This window comes from Pleurodeles waltl, chromosome 2_2 (assembly GCF_031143425.1).
Source record: "Pleurodeles waltl isolate 20211129_DDA chromosome 2_2, aPleWal1.hap1.20221129, whole genome shotgun sequence".
NCBI classification, from domain to species: domain Eukaryota; kingdom Metazoa; phylum Chordata; class Amphibia; order Caudata; family Salamandridae; genus Pleurodeles; species Pleurodeles waltl.
The window spans coordinates 1,125,529,650-1,125,547,537 of record NC_090439.1 but is presented as its reverse complement, the minus strand read 5'-3'; the positions used below and the strand labels follow the sequence as shown (position 1 = coordinate 1,125,547,537).

At 45.4% G+C, this 17,888-nt stretch overlaps 1 protein-coding gene across 3 annotated transcripts in view; it reads left to right on the top strand.

Annotated features, from left to right (window-relative positions):
* Positions 1–6,052: 6,052 nt before the first annotated feature.
* Positions 6,053–17,888, top strand: part of LOC138282926 (microtubule-actin cross-linking factor 1, isoforms 6/7-like) — a 533,430-nt gene continuing 521,594 nt past the window's right edge. The window contains exon 1 of one of the 3 annotated variants that reach the window (XM_069220983.1): positions 6,053–6,176. The gene's annotated coding sequence lies outside the window, so the exon portion shown is untranslated. Of the gene's footprint in view, positions 6,177–6,212; positions 6,388–17,888 lie in introns of those variants that run through there. The other 2 variants (XM_069220984.1, XM_069220985.1) reach the window with 2 other exon arrangements.

Here is a 17,888-nt window from a genome sequence, read left to right as displayed (position 1 = left end):
GGGCCAGATGTAGCAAGCAGTTTTGCCCATTCTGTGTCTATGGGAAAATGTGTTCGTACATATGGCCCTTAGCTCTTGCACATATTGCCACAGTTGCGAAGCAATGGCGCCTCATTGTTTCCTTTTACAAACAACCTCTGGAAAAACAGAGGCTAGTAAACCACCCGTGCAGGTATCGACTTAAGAACGAGAGAACAGTATGGTACGCTCAAACACTTTGGGCAGCAGGAAAATCTGTCCTGCAGGGCCATTTGATTTGATGCACGACTCCGCAATCCATAAACTGCAATGTTCCGATCGACAACAGTATCTAGAGCAGACATTGCAAACTTTAACTGCCCAATATATGCAACACCCTTCCCACCCCCTTCTCCTCCAGCTGGAAAGGGCAAAGATGGACTTGAACACGCTCTTTACATCTAAGGCGAAGTATGCCCTCTTGTGACTGAGAATGCGGCTTTAAGAGTAAGCAGGGAAGGTGGACAGGCTTCTTCCTGCACAGTTTCACCAGCTGCAGGCCGACCTGGCCATACAAGCGAAAGGAATGCGTAAAATAGGCTCCTTACACACCCAATTTAAGGTAGCGGAAGCTTTCGCCCAGTATCTGAGCACCTTATATAGAGCAGAGGCGCATCCTGATCTATGGGACTGAATGCATTTATGGCCAACGTCAATCTTCTAACCTTGTCACAGATAGGCAGACAACAGCTTGATGGGGACATAACAGAGGAAGAGATTGTGACAGCTAATTTGGAAATGCCATGTAACAGAACCCCGGAAGACAATGGTTTTCCTACTGAGTTTTACAAGCAAAATGCACAATTGGTGGCCCCACTCTTATGTCGAGTCTTCAAGGAGGCTGATGAATGTGGTAGCTTCCCCGTGAATTACAATTCAGCCATTGTCTGCCTCATACTGAAAGCAAACAAGAACCCCACTGATTGTGCTAGCTATATCGCTCCTCATCACGGATATGAAAATTCAGACGAAGGTGCTCACGACCCGGCTTAAAAGGTTTTGCCTAGTCTGACACATCATTCGCAGGTGGGATTTGTTGTGGGACGGTCCTTATGCACACGTTAACACATGTACTGTGGCAAGTGCGCGCTGATAGGGATGAGAAGATGCTGCTCTCGCTCGACGCCGAAAGGAGTTTGATAGCGTGGAATGGGGACATATTTTTCCATATGCTGGAGAGAGCTGGACCAGGACCAGTTTTCATGTCTAAAATTTGTTGAATACACTTGAACCTCTCCGGTTAAATAAACTGTGGGGGATTGAGGTCCTCAACATTCACTATACACAGGAGGACCCAACAGGGCTGCTCGCTGTCCCTACTTGTCTTCCTCCTAGCCCTGGAACCTTTTGCAGCACCCATTAGACAGTGTGATAAGAGTACAGGGTATAGTGACACCAGCAGGGGAAACAAAGATCCTATTATGTGCGGATGATATCCTCCTTAAGCTTTCGGACCTGGATAATTCTGTCCTTGGGCTGATGTCCCTTATTTCCCCCCCCCGCCCCCCCCCCCTCCGTTTTGTCCATTTTCTTGGGGTACAGGATCAGCCGAGTTAAGAGTGATGCTCTTTCCATCACAACCCACCAGCCCAAATGGGCCCAATTAGATGGTAGATTAGGATCCGGGGGGCATGGCCATGATCAGTGACCTATATAAAGAGGGTGTGTTCAAGTCCTTTCAGGTCCTTTGTGCAGGAGTTTCCTTCCTTGAATCACAGATCTGGAAATATAGACAGCTCCAACACTGTTTAAGAGCCACACTTAAACTCGAGCAGACGTCACTGTATTTTTATTTGCATTTGTATTTGAAGTATTTATAAAGTGCACCGTCACCCACTAAGGGATATCACGGTGCTGGACCAAAATGGCAACTCCTCATGCTCCATACCAACTAAAGGGGAAATACCCAGGTCTTGAAGTGTTTCTGAAATACGAGGAGATAATCTGTGAGACAAATTTCCTAAGGCAGAGAATTCCAGTGGAGTGCCACTAGATGATTAAAAGAGTGATTGTCTATTATGGCTTTCTTAATTCGTCTGCTGCAAATCCAGACTTGACAGGAGGAACAAAGTGCTCTTATAGGTTTGTAAAAAGCCACTCTGACACGCAATATTGTTTTGTTAGACTTTTTATCCTTGGCGTGGTCTCCCTTAACCTTTTGCCTATGTTCCCCTGGTTGTTGATGTGTGCTGGACTCTGATTTTGCTGTTTTTGTTACTCTGGGCACTTTACCACTGATAACCAATGCTAAAGTGCAAGTGCTCCTTTACAAAATGTGTATGTGATTGGTTTATCCATGATTGCCAAATTTGATTTATTAGTAAGTCCCTAGTAAAGGGCACTGGAGGTGCCCAGGGCCTGTAAATCAAATGCTACTAGTGGGCCTGCAGCACTGGTTGTGCCAGCCATATGAGTAGCCCTGTAAACATGGCTCAGACCTGCCACTGCTGTGTCTGTGAATGCAGTTTTAACTGTAACTTTGACTTGACAAGCGTCCCCACTAGCCAGGCCTAAACCTTCCCTTTTCTTACATGTCAGTCACCCCTAAGGTAGGCCCTAGGTAGCCCCAAGAGCAGGGTGCAGTGTATGGTTAAGGTAGGACATATAGTAATGTGGTTTATATGTCCTGACAGAGATCTATTGCTAAATTTGTTTTGCACTGTTGCAAGGCCTGTCCCTCTCATAGGTTAACATGGGGGCTACCTTTAAATCTGATTAAAGTGTAGATTCCCTTTGGGAGCGGATGGACATGTGGAGTTTGGGGTCTCTGAGCTCACAATTTAAAAATACATATTTTTGTAAAGTTGATTTTGAGATTGTGTGTTTGAAAATGCCACTTTTAGAAAGTGGGCATTTTCTTGCCTATACCATTTTTGTGACTCTGCCTGTTTGTGGATTCCCTGTCTGGGTCAGTTTGACAGTTGGGCTGGTTGCACCTCACACTAGACAGTGACACAAAGGGAGCTGGGGTGTAGCCTGCATTTCCTGATGAGCCATCTGTGCCAGGAGCGAGGGGAGGAGTGGTCACTCGCACCTGAAAGGGCTGTGCCTGCCCTCACACAATGCAGTCTAGTAATTGTATTTTGTAAGTTTGCGCCGCTTTTGCGTCAAAAAGCGGCGCTAATGCAGCGCTAAAAAAGTATAAATATGGGCCTAAGTGCGAAACTTTTACTCCTGGGTGGAGCCAAAGCTCACCCCTTATGTACATTAGTGATATGAGGGGTGTGTGTAGGGTGTTACACCCTCTTAATATATATATTTTCTGGAAAATAGTTGAGTATAGCTGCTTTCAGTTGGGTATGGTGAGGTGTCTGTCGGATTTTATTAGAACTTTTACATGCACACAGTCAAAAACGCAGACACGCTCTCCCTCTCTATTGAAAGTCTTAAAAAATGATGGTTATTTTACAAAATATTGTGTTTTCTTTCCCTTAGTACCCCTACCAATCCGCATTCGTTTCCCTTTCCACTGCCCCTTTAGCCCCTGTCATGTTCTTTGCTTGTTGTATAATGTATGGTGACATTATGGGGGTTATTACAACTTTGGAGGAGGTGTTAATCCGTCCCAAAAGTGACGGTAAAGTGACGGATTTACCACCAGCCGTATTACGAGTCCATTATATCCTATGGACCTCGTAATACGGCTGGTGGTATATCCGTCACATTTGGGACGGATTAACACCTCCTCCAAAGTTGTAATAACCCCCTATATGCCATGTGATGGTTGGAAAATGTGAAGCTCACATCCCCCGATTTTATTGGTCGAGCTACGTCCTTTGTAATGTTAGGTCAGGCAAACAGGCGATCTGTGAAGCTAGACCTAAAATCCCTGTATGTAAACTGCTGGTGGCTACAAAGCCAAGGCGCCTCAGCCCCTCCATGGCTGTCTTCCATTTTCAATGTAGTGACTGGTCACTTCTCCTCGTGGTCGCTCGAATATAGGCAATGGAAAAAAAATCCCGAAGTTGTTGAAGTAGTTTCTTGGGCTCCTCTTAAGGAATGCAGATACCCCCGTACGGTGCATCCGTTCCCGGGGGGGTTGGGGCTGCGCGCTGTTCGCTCTTTCCTCGTGGAAATCTTAACACTTTCTTCAGTTAACCACTGTTTTACTTGTTTCTCTCAGTTTGTGCCTCAACGCTTGGAAAACCCGTTCCATTTTTTGGGGGGGTTGAGGGGGGTGAATTCGAATGTGAGGGAGTTTTTCTGTTAGTTCGCTTTAAAAAAAAAGAAGAAAGAAAAACAAAGGATATAGGCATACATTTATTTTTTAAACATAAAAGCACGGCATATATTGTCCCATGAGAAGAGACAGTCGTAGAATGAAAGAAGAAGAATAAAATATTTTGTCTGGCGACTGCTGCCTCTAAAGCAAAAAAAAGATGTGCCCAGTGCAAGAAGTTTGCGGTATTCCCCGATGCTGTCTCGAGTGTGTGAGGTCGAGCACAGAACTGTAAAATTGCCACTATACTGTGTAACCTCTGATGCATGGCGCGCCGTTGGGCATCATTCCTCGGGGGCAGTTTGACTCATAGACATCTTCACCAACTTCCCATTCCCGCTCTTCTGACGAGGAGGCCCCTGTTGGCTGGGAAATGGTCCTCTCATTCTACCAACTACCGAGCAAGCACTTCCAGTCCGCACTGCCCCCTCCCCCTCCGTTGTCCCGTCACCACCACAGGATACTTCGGAAAGCCCACCGAGTTTCCTCGGCAACGCGTTGTCTCCGGCGAGCCAGGGGTTAAGCTGGAGAGGCTTATTGTATTACTGGGGGTCTGCGGCGTGGGTCCTCCCTGTCCTCCTGTCGTGCGGGAGTTTGGACAGGGGGGCGAGCGAGAAAGAGGCATGAAAGCCCCGAAGCATCCCAAGGCCGAGGGGTACCACGGGCCCGCATCCTGCACCTGTCTCCAGGGCAACCGGGACTTCTTGCGGGAGCGCTAAACTTGGTGCCTTTTGAGCCCACTGCCCGGGGGCGGCAGAGGACGGCTCCAAAACTGGTCTGGAGTTAGAAGCTCACGCCAGGCCCTTCCTTCCGTCCAGAACTCCATTCCTACACAGCATGGACCCGCAGCCCCCACTGAATATCAACCAGGACGAACAAACAGGACCTGGCCTTTTCCAGGGACTCCCCACCTGTCTCTGTAAGTAGAAAATCCGATTTGTGACAGGCCAGCGGCTTCCGAGCCCAGCGGAAGGGATTTGACGCCGACGAGGCCGTTGTGATGACCCCCTGAAGTTTCTGCTGCGGTTTCATTTTTGTAGCAGCGCGGATGGCTTGAACCTTTTTTGCTCTTTTTGTTTCAAACTTGTGGTTCGGAGTCTTTGAGGAGTCGTGGAGTTGGCAAGCGCGCCTTGCGTTTTCATCCGGACGCGCGCTTTTCAGCAGCCGTTCAACTACTGGTCACCGAGGTGGGCGCACTGACCGGGCCTGCCCTGGACTCATCTACTGGTCACCGAGGTGCGCACTGACCGGGCCTGCCCTGGACTCATCTACTGGCCACCTAGGTGGGCGCACTGACCGGGCCTGCCCTGGACTCATCTACTGGCCACCTAGGTGGGCACTGACCGGGCCTGCCCTGGACTCATCTACTGGCCACCTAGGTGGGCGCACTGACCGGGCCTGCCCTGGACTCATCTACTGGCCACCTAGGTGGGCGCACTGACCGGGCCTGCCCTGGACTCATCTACTGGCCACCGAGGTGCGCACTGACCGGGCCTGCCCTGGACTCATCTACTGGTCACCGAGGTGCGCACTGACCGGGCCTGCCCTGGACTCATCTACTGGCCACCTAGGTGGGCACTGACCGGGCCTGCCCTGGACTCATCTACTGGCCACCTAGGTGGGCGCACTGACCGGGCCTGCCCTGGACTCATCTACTGGCCACCTAGGTGGGCGCACTGACCGGGCCTGCCCTGGACTCATCTACTGGCCACCGAGGTGGGCGCACTGACCGGGCCTGCCCTGGACTCATCTACTGGCCACCTAGGTGGGCGCACTGACCGGGCCTGCCCTGGACTCATCTACTGGCCACCGAGGTGCGCACTGACCGGGCCTGCCCTGGACTCATCGGGGGTCTTGGTGGTAGGTGGCCCCCCGCGGATTCATCGTGCCTTGGAGTCTCGAGACTGCAGTTGGGAGTGTTGGCTTCTCCGCTGGGATGGTATATTGAAAATATAGTTGCATTTATAGTGCGTTTCTATAGTCTTCAACTGACCACCAGATGCGAATTTGGGAGCGAGATGCAGGCTCGATGCAGCCCGGATAAATCCAAGGACGCACGCGGTCCAACCAACGCCCTGAGCAGGTGGAGCGCATGCAGTCGCCGGGGTCTGTGCACTGAGTTTGCTTGTAATGGCTTACATTGCGCACAGGTGTGATGCTCGTTTCTTAGGTGGTCTGATGGGCCCTTTATGGGCTCCTCTAGTTTTTGATGAGGGGGATGTTATGGCGCTGGTTGCGCTTGGTCATACTAATGTGGGAGGAAATGAGGAACGCCTGGTGTGAAACAGTTTGTGGACTGCATAGACGGAGATGGCGTTGGTATGTCGATATGTATTCGTTCTGTTAGAATCTCTAGCAGAAAAGGTGCACAGAGCTTGCAGCAAACACTGAGTGGTGAATGAACAGTGGATAGTGAAAGAGATTGGTATCTCACAGCCTCGTGCAAGAGGTTTACGTGGTCTATGGGTTGTTCATTGTGGTGGGGTGGTGTATACGGTTGCACGGTTTGGAATAAGAAACCGACTAGAAGGTTATTAGCTATGTGGTGGTGGTGCATGTCAGACTGTTGTCTGTGATGGGATTTTGCCTGTGATGACTTTGCCAGGGTTATGTCTTGGGCGTGCACTGAGCTGGAAGAGTGTCGGTGAGATTGCCATCCGTGCTGTGATATTGCATATGAAGATGTCGACTGTGCTTGAACGATGGCTTTAAGGTTGCTGGTTTTGCTTCGATGGTTGTGAGGTAGTTGTGAAGGTGGATTTGAGCTAGGTGAGCTGTGCTGACGTAGGTTGTTGCGTGCATCCTTTGGATGGTACTTGTGAGGCTCTTGACTTTGCTGAGGTGGGGGTGGTGCCTGTAAGGCTTGCACCTGTCCTGGCATATTAAGTTGTTGGCTGTGTGTTAGGGGTGTTTCTGACATTGTAACTGAGCCGTGGTGGTTGCTAAGTTATTTCAGATGGTTTCTCTTAGGTGCCTGGTTTTCCTTTAATCGTCTCCGTGAATTTCGTATTTAAACTGAGAAAATGCCTCAAGGTTGTTGGCTGTGTAAATAAATGGCGCCCTTGTCTTTGCGACCATGCTGACTTATTGCTTCTGATGTTGTTGAATATGCTGGAATGGTGTCCATGAACTTGCTTGTTGCACCAGCATGGTGTCTGTAACTTTGGAGGATTTGTCAAGATTATGCCTGTGAGACTGTTGGCTTTGCTATACTTGTGTTTAGTTGGCTGTGCTGGGAAGGTGTTTGTGAGGTTCTTGGCTGTGCTCGGACTGTGAGATTTGAGGATTTTTTGTTTGCGAGCAGGTGATTAGACCAGTGATAGTTTTCAGATGTAACCATTGAGGTGTTTGCTTTGTAAGTGCTTGCGAGGTTGTTAGTCTTGTGTGAGCTACAGTGAAAATATGACTGAGGTTGGTAGTTATGCTGCAGTGGTGTCTGAAGTTGTTGGCTGTCCTGGGTATCGTATGTTTATGTTTAAGCATGTTAGGTTTTTAAGTATGGCTGAGGTTGGTAGTTGTGTTGCAGTGGTGTTTATGAAGTTGTTGGCTGTCCTGGGTATCGTATGTTTATGTTTAAGCATGTTAGGTTTTTAAGTATGGCTGAGGTTGGTAGTTGTGTTGCAGTGGTGTCTGAAGTTGTTGGCTGTCCTGGGTATCGTATGTTTATGTTTAAGCATGTTAGGTTTTTAAGTATGGCTGAGGTTGGTAGTTGTGTTGCAGTGGTGTTTAGGAAGTTGTTGGCTGCCCTGGGCAGTGCATGTTAGGTTTTGGTTTGTACTGACGAATACATATGAGATAACTGACGAATGGCCCATACCATGCTTGATATTTACAACTTGTCCTGGCTTTTTACAGTGTTGTGCACTCTAGGACTTTAGTTTTATATTTTTCATTCAAATTGGGTTTATAAGTCTCAGCAGGTAAAAGAGTGTTCTTTAAACATCAGGACTGGCTGAGGGTGTCACACATGGCATTGGGTCACTTAGCAGCTACACTTGTGTGAAGTTTTCGTTGTGATGATATGGTGCTTTTGAAGATGCTCCTGGTTGTGTTAGAATGGTGCTGCTGTTGTTGATTTTGCTTTGATTCTTTTTGTGAGGTTGCTATGTTTTCCTTGATTGTGCTAATTGGATTATTGACCTGTGACTGTTCTTGGCTTTTCCGGGACTGTGCCTGTCAGGCTGGTGGTTGTGCTGACACTGTGCCCGCAAAATTGCTGGTTTTGCTTTGATCATGGCTTTTAGGTGATTGGTTATGCAGGTGTGGTGCCAATAAGGAGATTGACTCTGCTTGGATGATGCATGTGAGGTGGTTGACTGTGCTGGGTTGTCACCTGTGGGATTGTTGGATGTGCTAGGGTGACACATTTAAGATTGTTTAGTATGCCAACATGGTGTCTGCAAAACTTTGCGTGAACTGATGCCTTTAGAAGTTTTGACAAAGTTGAAATCCTGGTTTTGATTCCTTAGTCACGCTGGTCATGGAATGGTGTAGCAATATATTTGGGGCGATGATAGGCTGCATGTGAATCCTTTGGTCATGCGAGGTGGATACCTGTAAGTTGCTGACACTGCAAAGATGCTATGAAATTGTTGACTAAGTATTGGGTGTTTTTTTCGTTCTTTTTGTTTGATATACCTGCTGTGATTAGGTGGCAACAAGGATGGCCTGTCTATGCTGTGATGAGCCGGTGAGATTATTTACTGTGCTGGGATGTTGAGTTTAGTTTCACTTTGATGGTGTTGCTGAGGTATTCTTGTGTTGTACAGTTGTAAGCTGTGACTGGTATTTTTTGGTAGTTGTTGAATGTGCTAAATTGTGCCTTTAAAATGTTTAACTGTGCTATGGTATTGCATGACAAATTGTCAGCCAGAGTTTAATCATGCCTGCGGGTTGTTTTGGTGCATTGGTGCCTATGCAGTTTTCAGGCTTATTTTGTGCTTGTTAGGGAATTGTTTGATTGAATGATGTCTATGATGTTGTAAGGAGATAGTGTTTTGTTGCTTGTTCTAGAACAGTGTATTGAGAGTCGTCGGCTATCCTGGGATTATGTGTCGGATCCCAGTGCTTCCAGTAAGAATGCCTGTTCGGTTGTTGCTACCAGTGTTGTGCCAGTCCCTGTAAGGGTTTTGACAGTGCTAGGGTGATGCTTGTGAGGTTATTGATTCTGCTTGGATAACTCAAGGTTGTTTGTTCTCATCAAATCGTTCCTCTGTGGTTGTTGCTTGTGCTGGGACGACACATATGAGGAGAATTTGTTTTGTACTTGGTACTTTGTACCTGTAAATTTGTACCAGTAAATATCCAATCACCTTTATTTTGCTCAGTCTTGCATTTCAACTGCTTACAAGGGCTGATACTTTTTTTTGGTCAAATAGAGCTATCGTTGAACAAATAGATGTTGTGTTTCGAGCACAGTAAGGGACCCACGGTTAGATTCCCGGTCTCCCTGATCCAAAATCAGCAGTCTTGATACAAGATAACCTCTCTTGTTTGGCAATGGAAAGTTTGTGACCATTAGATTTTCTAGAATTGATTGTGCCACTAACGTTGTTGATTTGTGCTGAAACAGTGCATATCATGATTCCTTGAAGGGATGCTGTCTGGGATTTTCAAGGAATGCTCTGAATTCTGCCTGGGAAGTTGCATGCAACGCCCAGGGCTTTTGACGCTGAGGTTGTATGCAGCCTTGAGGTTTAATGTGAGTTATCAGGATGGTAACTTCGAGGTTGTATGCAGTTTATTAGGATGGTGAGCTTGTAATTCATCTACTTGGATGGTGCACTTGGGTTTGTTCGCTGTAGTGATATTAGCTTTTTGTGCACGAAATTGGCAGCTGTGCTACAAGTAGGCCAAATCCCCAGCACTATAAAGGCTTTGGCCAACAGTTTTACAGTACAGCAGTATGGATCTGTGAACGAGAATTGTCTGCATCTAAGGCCAAGTTTATATCCATGTATATAAGTTGCTCAAACTTGTATATATGCTTCATTAATGCAAAACATTTATTGATTGGGTAAGAGCTTGCATGAAATGCTGTAAGATGTAAACTCAGCTTGTATTACTGACTGTGGTTCAGTGTTCATAATTTGCAAAATCCAAACATTTGAGGCTACTTATAATCTCCTCAGAATGGTTCTTAATTATTAGCAAATACATGCAGAAACCTGAAAGCAAGATTGGCGATTGCTTGCTTTCAAAATAAACTGTGTACAAAAATTTGCAGCTTGAAAAAATATTTTGCTGATCTATTAGAACAACTTTGGATACCGTTTCTTTAAGGCATCATTTAGTGAAGCATGTTTGACACATGCCAATAATAAAATAAAAAAGGTTGGTAATGGAGAATAATTTCTATTTGTACTTTGGTGATTGGTGTAGGTGTATTTGCTCTCTTGCCCTGGGTGGTCGGATTATGGATATTTCCTGTTTGTCCACACAAAGCTGCTCCTGCCGTGGACACTTATTTGTGCTTTGATGTTACGATTGCGTGTGCTTTGTGTTTGCTCTTGGCTCTAGCAATGTGCGCATTTACTGTTATCTGTACCATGTTATTTATCCCCCGCCATCAAGGTAGCTACTAGCTGCTTGTGCCTTGCCGATGACACACTTTGCTGTTAATGCCTGTGGTATGTCATTTGTGCCTAAATGCTAGTGATGTGCCCGTTCATGTATGACTGTGCCCTCGTTATGTGCACCATAATAAATCCCAAATAAATGTATGCACGTGTTGACTACACATGGGAGGAATGGCTGTGTACATTTAGTAATGATACCTGGTGCTTGGAATGTGTGCATTTACAGTCTGTGGGGCAGTGCGTGCTATTGCTTTTTATGCATGGATGCTGGGTGTGTGTGGACATGCCCTTCAGTGTTTATTCCTGTTTGTCCCTTGGTGTTAGCAGTGGGTGCATCTAATCTGTGGCCTAGGGCTAGGGATGTGTGCATTTACAGTCTGTAGGGCAGTGCGTGCTATTGCTTTTTATGCATGGATGCTGGGTGTGTGTGGACATGCCCTTCAGTGTTTATTCCTGTTTGTCCCTTATGCCCTTCAGTGTTTATTCCTGTTTGTCCCTCGGTGTTAGCAGTGGGTGCATCTAATCTGTGGCCTAGGGCTAGGGATGTGTGCATTTACAGTCTGTAGGGCAGTGCGTGCTATTGCTTTTTATGCATGGATGCTGGGTGTGTGTGGACATGCCCTTCAGTGTTTATTCCTGTTTGTCCCTCGGTGTTAGCAGTGGGTGCATCTAATCTGTGGCCTAGGGCTAGGGATGTGTGCATTTACAGTCTGTGGGGCAGTGCGTGCTATTGCTTTTTATGCATGGGAGCTGGGTGTGTGTGGACATGCCCTTCAGTGTTTATTCCTGTTTGTCCCTTATGCCCTTCAGTGTTTATTCCTGTTTGTCCCTCGGTGTTAGCAGTGGGTGCATCTAATCTGTGGCCTAGGGCTAGGGATGTGTGCATTTACAGTCTGTAGGGCAGTGCGTGCTATTGCTTTTTATGCATGGATGCTGGGTGTGTGTGGACATGCCCTTCAGTGTTTATTCCTGTTTGTCCCTTATGCCCTTCAGTGTTTATTCCTGTTTGTCCCTCGGTGTTAGCAGTGGGTGCATCTAATCTGTGGCCTAGGGATGTGTGCATTTACAGTCTGTAGGGCAGTGCGTGCTATTGCTTTTTATGCATGGATGCTGGGTGTGTGTGGACATGCCCTTCAGTGTTTATTCCTGTTTGTCCCTCGGTGTTAGCAGTGGGTGCATCTAATCTGTGGCCTAGGGCTAGGGATGTGTGCATTTACAGTCTGTGGGGCAGTGCGTGCTATTGCTTTTTATGCATGGGAGCTGGGTGTGTGTGGACATGCCCTTCAGTGTTTATTCCTGTTTGTCCCTTATGCCCTTCAGTGTTTATTCCTGTTTGTCCCTCGGTGTTAGCAGTGGGTGCATCTAATCTGTGGCCTAGGGCTAGGGATGTGTGCATTTACAGTCTGTGGGGCAGTGCGTGCTATTGCTTTTTATGCATGGGAGCTGGGTGTGTGTGGACATGCCCTTCAGTGTTTAGTTTCTGTTTGTCCCTTGGTGTTAGCAGTAGGTGCATCTAATCTGTGCCCTAGGGCTAGGGATGTGTGCATTACTGCTTGGGTCCCAGAGCTAGTGCCTACGCGTAACTTTAGGCCTGGGTTCTAATATTGTGTACGTTTGCAGGTTGAATCTGGGCATTTATAATGCCTGCATTTGTGAATTGTGCGTAGTAAAGAAACAATGGAATTTGTCATTAATACCTGATCCCCAGTGTGGACTTTTGCTGGTTTTGCTTAAATAATAGCAACGTATCCCTTTATTTTGCCTTTGTTTTTCTCCAATGTTACTGTGTTCTTGAAATTTTCAAATCAGACGTGTGCCTGGTTGCAAGGAATGCATGCATCCTGAGTGCTGGTGGTGTGTACCTCTGTTATGTGTGCCTGCTTGCAAGGAATGCATGCATCCTGAGTGCTGGTGGTGTGTACCTCTGTTATGTGTGCCTGGTTGCAAGGAATGCATGCATCCTGAGTGCTGGCGGTGTGTACCTCTGTTATGTGTGCGTGGTTGCAAGGAATGCATGCATCCTGAGTGCTGGCGGTGTGTACCTCTGTTATGTGTGCCTGGTCGCAAGGAATGCATGCATCCTGAGTGCTAATGGTGTGTACCTCTGTTATTTGTGCCTGGTCGCAAGGAATGCATGCATCCTGAGTGCTATTTGTGCCTGGTCGCAAGGAATGCATGCATCCTGAGTGCTGGTGGTGTGTGCCTCTGTTATGTGTGCCTGGTCGCAAGGAATGCATGCATCCTGAGTGCTGGTGGTGTGTGCCTCTGTTATGTGTGCCTGGTCGCAAGGAATGCATGCATCCTAGTGCTGGTGGTGTGTGCCTCTGTTATGTGTGCCTGGTCGCAAGGAATGCATGCATCCTGAGTGCTGGTGGTGTGTGCCTCTGTTATGTGTGCCTGTTCGCAAGGAATGCATGCATCCTGAGTGCTGGTGGTGTGTGCCTCTGTTATGTGTGCCTGTTCGCAAGGAATGCATGCATCCTGAATGCTGGTGGTGTGTGCCTCTGTTATTTGTGCCTGTTCGCAAGGAATGCATGCATCCTGAGTGCTGGTGGTGTGTGCCTCTGTTATTTGTGCCTGTTCGCAAGGAATGCATGCATCCTGAGTGCTGGTGGTGTGTGCCTCTGTTATGTGTGCCTGTTCGCAAGGAATGCATGCATCCTGAGTGCTGGTGGTGTGTGCCTCTGTTATGTGTGCCTGTTCGCAAGGAATGCATGCATCCTGAGTGCTGGTGGTGTGTACCTCTGTTATTTGTGCCTGTTCGCAAGGAATGCATACCTCTGTTATTTGTGCCTGCTTGCAAGGAGTGATGCAAGTTTCTGTTTACAGCTATGTTGTAGGATAATGTGCAGTAGCCGCTTGTGCCTGGTTGCGAGTAGCATTGCACTTCTCTTTCTGCTTGGGTTCCATCCTTACACTAGACACGAGCACACATATGGTTGGTTGCAAGAATGTCTGAGGGTGCCAAAGGGTTGAGAGTGCGCACCAATGCTATTTGTGCCTGGTGTGAAAGAAAGCTTGATATACTTATGTCTTAGTACTAGAGTGTCCTTGGATATTTGTGACTGAGTGTTAGGATTATGTTAATTCGGGATTTGTGTATGAGTGTTCATTTCTATTTGTGCTGGTGTTAGCTTTACTACTTGCATAATGTTGGTAAGCAGATGTATGTTTGCTTTCTGTGCCTGGTTGTAATTGCAGCCACATCTATATATATGTGCTTGGGTGCTAGGAATATCTGCCTGTGCCAGAATATCTAATTGCAATGACACTATTTGTGTCTGTGTGCAGCCGTGGCCGCTTGACATTGCAGCTTCGCGCTAGCAGGACGTTTGCACCTGAATACCGACAATGAGTGCTATTTTCATATGTGCCTTGGGGTTGGGAATGCGTGTTTAACTATGTCTTTGTATTAGTGTGTTCTGTATTTATTCATTCTTGGGTGCTAGGAATCTCTATGTTTGCAAAGTTTGCCGCAAGTATTGCACAACATTGGCTGCTTATGCACATGCACGTGATTTGAGCATATTTGCTGTATGTGTTTGGTTGCTAGATTTGGCATTTGCTGTGGTAGCCAGGATACGTCCTAAAATTGAACCAATACAGTGCCCGTCTGGTCACCTGCCTGGGAATTTGTCGATTCACAAATGTGCCCATGCATCATCTTCCTACGCTGCCTTCCCTGCCCAATGCCCTAGCAGTTTTGCACTTCCAGGATTCGAAGCACCTGATCGAGGTTGAGTGTAGGACGTGCCCATCGTTTCTGTCTGCACTGAATAGTCAGTATTGGACTTGGCCCTTTCTGCAGGGTCATCCCAGACATTTTGCCTTCACTCTTCTGTTTTCTGAACCCGCTTTTGTTGGCTTCTAGGATTCTGCACACTTAAGCACTGGTTAGCAGTGCTAAAAAGTGTTTGTTTCTGTCTCTCTTTTAAACATGGTAACACTGGCTTAAACCCCACTGCTATATATATTTACCTGTGAGTCCCTAGTAAAGTGATACTCCATGTACCCAGGGCTTGCAAATTAAATGCTATGAGTGGAACTGGAGCACTTATTGTGCCACCCATGTAGGTAGCCCTTTTAAGCATGTCTCAGGCCTGACATTGCAGTTTGTGTGTTGTTTCAAACTCGACAAAGGAAGCCTTTTGCCGGGCCTAAACCTTCCTTTTTAATACATGTAAGTCACCCATAAGGTAGGGCCTAACCAGCCCAGAGTATAGGACACATTGTATTTAAAAGTTGGACATGTACTTGTAAGTTTTACTTGTCTTGGTACTGAAAAACCCCAAAATTAGTTTTTCACTATTCTGAGGCCTACCTTTTCCATAGGATAACAATGGGTTTCCTTATTACATTTGATAAGTAGTAACTTTCATTTGGAAGCAGATCGGAATTTCAAGTTTGGAGTCTAAAGAATTGCACTTTAAAGCTCTCTTTAATGGTAAAGTCAGATTTTAAGTCACAGTTCTGGACATGCCACCTCTAGAAAGCTGGCATTCTCTCGTCCCAGCCAATGGGTGTATACTGGGTCACATGACTAGGTGACGCTGGCAGTTGGAATTTGGGTATTAATCCCAAACAGTGAGACAAAGGGCAATAAGTGTTGGCAGGATGGCCCATTTGATAAAGTGGAGGAGCTGTCACCACACTTGCACATTGAATGAATAAATAGTTTGACTCAATTATTTAAAATTGTTACAATAAGTACATGTCATACAATAAAACATTACATTTGTAGATTACAGTTTGTAAAATTTCTTAATTATGGAAACACAATATTACTGATACTAATAATCTTCTGCGGTTTATTAAATTAATGAAAGTTGTCGGTTCATTGATTATAGTTTTAAAATGTTGCCATTCTGTTATTGTGGAACTGTGTGAGACTCTTTAGTCTTCATTTTATTGCTTACAATGTTTATAAATTTACCAAATCATGCATGTTCCGTGGTGGTGTTCATGATAAAACAAAATAATAATGCCCTTTTGCAAGTAGTAATGGCATTATTTAAAAGCATTGCCCTAAGAAAATCATAGCGTGCATACATACATACTCGGCAGCAGCAAAGCATATGTGCCATTGTTTCTTTTGCGTTGTTCCAAAACCTACAGCCTGCTCTGTACTGATTGATTGGGAGGACCATAACCCTTGCTCCCATGATTTGGGTTATGCAATGTCTGCTCAGTGTATTTTTCCAAATATGGCTTTATCCAGTCTTTCTCATATGATTTGCAAATTGATTCAAATCAGCCCAAGCCCCTGGTTTGTAATTTCATTAGGTCTGCTTCCCTGGATATGCTGCACAGTTGCTTTTTTAATATTGTTTTCAGTAACACACGAGTAGTACAAAGACAGGAATATGAAAAAAGGTTCAAGTACTTCATAGCTACAGATAAGTAATTTGACCAAGGATTGTTCTTTTGTTTAAATATTGCTTGGATTACCATCTTAAGTGTGTCTGATTGTGCATTTATGGTGTGGTGGTAATATTTAGTAAAACCCCATCTCAAAAGGCTGCATTCTAGACATATCTGTGCTTGAGCAATGTGTTGAAGTACGCCAAAGATATGTCTGAATTTTATCTATAGGGTGTGAGAGTTTTGAAGGAAATTTCAGGTGGCCGTAAGCAACCACTGGAATAAGCTTAGCTTTTATTACTCTAAGTATTTCTTCAGCCGTTGGAGTATATAGCTGTGAATTTAGTTTACAAAGGGCAAATGTTAGATTGCCAGATTTGTCCTCCATATGTTCCCTTTGGATAATCGGTGTTCCAGTTCCTGAAAGCCATACGCACATATCCAGTTTTAAGGTGCCCTAGATTCTAATACTGAGTTGGCTTAGTCTTTTATTTTCCAAATATCAACACCCTGGTTTTACCTATATTCACTTATAGTTTATTATCTTGGTTGTATTTATGTAATTTATCCAGGGTACATTGCAGTCCTATTGTGATTTGATCAAAAATAACAGAGTCATCTGTGTACTGAATAAGTTGAATAATATGTGTTTCTAATCTCGGGTGTAAACTGTTCAATTTTGATAAAACACTTCCCATATCGGTTGTTCAGAGGTTGAATAAAATTGGGGCCAGGACACAGCCCTGTTTCAGGCCTTAAATAATATGAGTTGTTTTGGATACTGTAACACCTACCCTTAAGTTAACATGATCCCATTTGTCCAAGTACAAAGAAAGTATTGCTTTTAATGGAACTTGTGAGATACCCCAACTGGTCAGCTTTGTCCATAGTTGGTCATGATCCACCAAAGACAGTGGAGTAATCCACAAAGCAGACAAACAGAGGTGGTCCAGAGTGCAGCATGGAGTAGAGGATCATATATGATAGTGCTTCAATATTATGTTGATGTAACAAAGTGCTATCTACGTCTCGTTGATGAAGAGATGCCTTTATTGTAAGCTACGTCTTACACCCAAGCCACCTTCATTCCGCTCCTCCGTCTCTCCCACTCAACCATTTTCACATTTGAACAATAACATCCCATCCCACTGTACAGGTTCTAGGAGTAGAAAACTCTACAAAGGAGAGTTCTAACACTAAAAGCAGGATCAGGATGCTACACATCTCCCTCCTAACAGTGACTAAACTATGCAACCCTAGAATTTATAAATGTATCCATTACTGCATTTAACTTGAAGATTGACATCTAACTGAGCATTGACGAATGTACAAGTGCTACAATTCAAATTACATCATTGCATTGGTATTTACCTAACATCAACATAAACCCAATTTAGTATGTTGAAGTATTTGAATGTACATTGGTACCTCACATTGAATATACAATTTATTCATCACGATAACTGTTGACCTCTTAAACGTAATCACTCAAATATCCAGGATTGATTCGGCACCTCTCACTTCTCCTGGTACATCCACCATTCTGATTGGTACCCACAACTTCACCTGTTTTAATTCTTGCAAAGCATGGTACTATATTGAGGTTCCACACTCTATGCTCTTCCGTTTTTGATTGCGTTACTAAACACTTTAATTACTTTCATGGGAGGTAAAAACTTGGAGCTTAAGGTAGCAGACCCTTTGGGAGAATA